This window comes from Haliotis rubra, unplaced genomic scaffold (genome assembly GCF_003918875.1).
Source record: "Haliotis rubra isolate DU_JTF1 unplaced genomic scaffold, ASM391887v1 Scf344, whole genome shotgun sequence".
NCBI lineage: Eukaryota > Metazoa > Mollusca > Gastropoda > Lepetellida > Haliotidae > Haliotis > Haliotis rubra.
The window spans coordinates 219,223-224,926 of record NW_025767018.1 but is presented as its reverse complement, the minus strand read 5'-3'; positions in this window follow the sequence as shown (position 1 = coordinate 224,926).

The window sequence follows — 5,704 nt, the reverse complement described above, 5'->3', positions numbered from 1 at the left end:
AAACCAGTTTTATCAAGAAATCAGAACAATTTCTGCGAGGTAGCCTTGTGGTCTAGGCATTGGCTCATCCCGACGAAGCCCGAGGTTCAATTCCCCACATGGGTACAATGTGTGAAGCCCATTTCTGGTGTCCTCAGTAGTGTTGGGAATTGGATAAAATCTCATAATTGATGATTGGTTCATTACAACCGATCAATCATCAAAATAATTGGTTAGCATCATTGATCAAATTTTTCTGGTTATGTTTGGTACTGCACAAAAAAACAAAGAAAAAGCATGTAGTTCTTATGAGTCTTTTTGCAAATTCCACAAAATGCATGTGCAAATTTAACATCTTTAAAGGATGACTCGTATGTTAGGAACATAAATTTCCTGGAGTCTTTAAGATAAATTCAATCCTGACTTGGAACGAGCTTGTAATGTTTATGAAATGTAACAGACAAAACCAACCTTGTGAAAAATATTGTTAATGCAAACAAGTGTTCCAGAATTGTTTGTGTTCGATTATGAGAAAACATGATCAATTGCTTGGTCGTTTAGTCATTGCGACCAATCTTCGATTATTTCAATTAATGGGACCACCACTAGTCCCCAGCTGTGATATTGCTGGAATATTGCTAAAAGCAGCGTAAAACTATACTCACTCACTCTTTCTTTTGTGCGAGATGTAGTGTTAGTCTTACAGAAATAAATGTGGAAACATGCTGACTGTATTATGCAGAGTTCAGCGAAACCCTGGACCAATTCTTGACTCGGATCTCCTAGTAAACTGTATTCTTTTCATAGAACACACATTTTTTACAAAAAGTACTGGGCTTCTGCTCACTGTAATTGAAAATACAGTTAAAGTTACACAAGTCCTTGTCTAGTTACCGCCTCCGTGGTGCAGTGGTTAGAGCGTCCGCCCGGAGAGTGGAAGGTCGCGGGTTCGATCCCCGACCGCGTCATACCAAAAAGACGTTAAAATATGGTACTTGTTGGTCCCTACCTGGCGCTCAGCATTAATGGGTACGACAAGGACTGGTCGGGCTCGGAGTCGGTATAATGTGTCTGAGTGGGGTATTCATGCTTCACTGCGGCATGGTATCTCAGTGGGCTAGCACTATAAAACCAGCTTCAGTTTGGGCTAGTACAAGCAGCCGCACATACACATACACACGCATGCACGTCGTCATATGAGTGAAATATTCTCAAGCACAACGTTAAACCCAATTTCACCTCACCTCACCTTGTCTAGTTACCTATTCGTTAAAGTTTTTATCAACATTGGAACTAGGTTCGTTATCTCCTTCATGCTGTTTGACATGACAATCTGTTGTGCATGGTTTTAGAAATCACGCTGGTACTTTTGTCGATGTTTCATAGTTGCGAAAAGACAAATGTGATTGTGGGACTGTTTTATGTATGCTTGTTGTCCCTGAACATATATGTATCTTACATTCTAATGCCTACATCTTTTAAATGTCAAGGTGAGGGTCAAGGTCAGTGAAGTTTATTGTTTGTGTGGTAAATCTAATTCCAGATCTCCTTTGCCAAAACCTTTCACCATAGCGAAGATGATATATTGGAGTAAGGTAATATTAAGTTCTCAGAAAATATTTTTGCAGACATATGTGTATTTTGTGTAAAAGCAGGTAAAACATGCTTGCTTTGTTGATGGGAATGGAATGATGGTGAGTAATATATACCTAGGAAGACCTCTTTAACCCAGAATTACCTCCCTTGCTTTATTTATCGTATGTAGTGTTTTGCGTTTGTTTTAGTCAAGAGATTGTTATACAGCTTTCTGTGAAGCTCTTTTGTGCCATGTAATGAATTTTGTGTTAAACGACCGGTACTCAAAAGAAGTTTAGGGCCCTGATATTTTTGTTCACTTTATTATGAAAGAATCAGGTGCTCCCTAACTTTATGTGAGTAGTATAAGAGTGATGAGTGAAGCTATTTGGTCAAACTGTTTTCTAAAGGACCGTTCAGAATTTAACGCTAGGGGGTGATAATGATTTTAAGGAGGGGTCACCCATGTTTTTTCTGGGGAGGTGATGGTGGGGTAATTAATTTTGTACAAGAGTACTTTGGGGGGAATTTTGCTTGAAGTTATGGGAAAGAGTAGGGGTAATTGATTTTGTACATGATGGGGAGGGGGTGGGGGATGGACGCTCTAACCACTACACCACGGAGGCAGTCGTGTGCCCAACAGTGTGGATGGTTGTTCACAATAGTCATCACTGGATTATCTGGTCCAGACTTGATCATTTACAGCCTTCAACAATAAAGAAAGAATTAATGATTGGTTTGGTTTGTTGTTCAATGCCCCACTCAGCAATATTCCAGCTATATGGCGGCGGCCTGTAAATAATCGAATCTGGACCAGACAATCCAGTGATCAACAGCATGAGCATCAATCTGCGCAGTTGGGATACGATGACATGTGTCAACCAGGTCAGCGAGTCTGACCACCCGATCCCGTTAGTCGCCTCTTACAACAAGCATGGGTTGCTGGAGACCAATTCTAACCTGGATCTAACAAAGAAATAATGGGGATTAGGTGGCTGTAAAGTGAGTATGTGTCATGGTGACCCAATGTTGGCATGGATACTTGCTCATGCCATCAACCACTGGTTTGCCAGGCCTGGACTTGATTAATTATGTATCATTGTGGTATGGTCATTGTTGACCAACTGTCCCTGTTCAGATCACTGTCTACATATTGGGTACAGGGAGATGATCTTTCACTAAACTCGGCTGACAGTGACGGTTACACTTTTATACACCCGAGCTGTTCTGCATTATGGAGAACGAGAATTTTGTGTTTGTTCTTGAGATTATTTTACTTTGTGTATGCTTGTATCAAGTATGTTATTCTTCAGATTCAATATGTAAATGAAAAGTATGGCCAAAATATTTTGAATATTTTCTGCTGTATTTCTCAGAACATGCCTTCACTGTACACTTATTTGATTTATTTTGAATTCAGTGTATTTGTGATTTTAGTTTTGTTTATTTTGATAATATGATGAGTAGTAAGGAATATTGCTGAGTGTGGTGTTAAACAAAAAACCCACACATTTGAGTCACATCAGATCAGGTGAGGTAGTGACTATTAGCATTATTTTATGTTTAAATTGCATTTTAGCTCTTAAGACCTTAAAACCAACTGAAAAAATAATAATTCATGTACAAAAATGTCTTAAAATGCAGTACTGGAAATTCAGAAAACATCAAATGTCAGTGGAAATTATGTAGAATCATTCTGGTGTTAAATCCATGTGTTTTGAGCGATGAACCTGGATTTTTGTGGGTTACATATTATTAGGTTTTATTATCATATCCATAACCTGTACTTTATACATGTTTTGTTTAACCTGGTGAATGTATGCTCGTCCTTTTGGCTTCATACCACTGAATGACCTACCATGTTCAGCTGTTACACATTTTTTGTTACATCTTTGTTACGTCTCGGTGAACTATGTGTCATAATGAATCTCATTCAGGAAGAAACCTGTCTCTATAAAGCAATCCAAGTACCTTTTAAATATCTTAGTAACCTAGGCCGTGTTGTACAAAGCTACCTTAGCGCTAAGGTGGTCGTAACTCCCATACATTAAAATAGGCTTACGATTGTCAGAGTGTTGACAATGCTCTGTTGAAGGGGGCCCTGTTACCTAAACTATCTCAGGGGTGGAAATAACTTTAAAATTGCTAGTGTACTCCGGTACAGTGGCACATGTAAAATCCCTTGCCCTGATAATTTGTCCACTATTCCGGCCGTTTTCTTGTTGATTTTTTAAAATAAACAACATAATTAACATTGGAAAGTCAACTGGACACCGGTACAGTGTGATATACAAATTTGCCTGCCCGACAGAATAAAACACTGGATTTGGACGTCGGGCAATGGGTTATTTCCACCCCTGTATCTTAGCGCTGAGGTAATCGTAACTACTATTCTTTAGTATTGACTAAGATCATCGCTAAGACCACTTTATGCAGCATGGCTCTAGACTGCTAAGACAGTATTATGACAATTGACATGAGATATTTCAACAATGGTTTTATTACTAAAATTGCTTCCTAATGGTTGTATCGCTAAGATGTAGTCGTAATGGTTGTATCGCTAAGATGTAGTCGTAATGGTTGTATCGCTAAGATGTAGTCGGAATGGTTGTATCGCTAAGATGTAGTCGGAATGGTTGTATCGCTAAGATGTAGTCGGAATGGTTGTATCGCTAAGATGTAGTCGTAATGGTTGTATCGCTAAGATGTAGTCGTAATGGTTGTAGTGGTAAGACAACGTTAACAATGGTTTAGATAACCTTATAATAACGATTGCATTGCAACGGTTCTATCGCTGAGATAGTCTTTTTGACAGTTGAAGCTAAGAATCTAAGATGTCATCACAGTGGTTGAAATGCTAAGATGGTGCCATGGTAATGACCCCTATAATATATACTGCTCCACTTTTAATAGATATATGTGAACTTTTTGGCGACACACAAACCTGATTCTCACGAGTGTATTTGAATAGAATTTAACATCAAATTATTCCCAATGAAAAGTTGAGTAGTATAATTCTTCAATGTGTTTCAGTGCAAGATGCTGTTTCCTTAAAACCACATAAAGTCTTTCTTGTCGTGATATGTTATATGATTTTCGTAAATTTTTGTGTGTGTCCCTGGTAGAATGTTATGGACTGGTCATAAATGTTAATGCAGGGAATGATGGGCGAGTTTAGAAGAAAACCACACTTTTCTTCCTTATATTAAATTATTCTTTTATACATTTGAGCATTATTCAGAGACTGGGCATATTTTACATGGAGGGGCTATGATCAAATGTTACAGGAATTGGGGGCATTAAAAATGGTAATTTATTTTTTTTTGAAATATTAAAAAATGGTACCTATTTTTGGACTTTTTTGTTTAAAGGTGAGATAATTGACATCTCCATTCATGACAGTGTGTCCACACACCCTCTGTCATTTACGTTATTACATGCTGCATTTCATATTTTGCATTTGGTTCATGTTGTGTGTACAAGAGTGCAGTTTGCTTGTGTATAAATACATAAATTGTACATTACTATCTTTATACAAGTGTATATGACTGTTAGTATTATGTTGAACAAAATCCTTCTCTTATTTCTATGAACAATATTTGTGCTTCATTTTACAAAACCGTTATAATTCCTTCACAAGAAACCACAACTTTAACATGCAGGGGGAGGGTTAGCCTAGTTGTTAAAGCGTCCGCTCGTCACGCTGAAGACCCGGGTTCGAATCCCCACATGGGTACAATGTGTGAAGCCCATTTCTGGTGTCCCCCGCCGTGATGTTGCTGGAATATTGCTAAAAGCGGCGTAAAACTAAACTCAGTCTAAAAGTCATAGATGTATCTTTGGTATGGGTGGCCACATGGGTAAAGCAGTAGCTTGTACCAAACAATCCAGTTCTGTTCCCCATGTTGGTACAATATGCAAATCCAATATTTGTTGTCACAGATTATTTGCTGGACTGTTGCAAAACATTCTCACTCCATGGATGGAATACATTGTATGTACTTTAAAGAAAAGAACACTGAAATCGTTCAGTCTTTGAAAGTTAATTCTTTTCAAACCATATCTTCACCTGCAGACAAATAAGAAAACAATTCTTTGTTTGTGGCCTTATCACTTGTTAATATTATCTATGTTAGCCTGAATTTCTGGT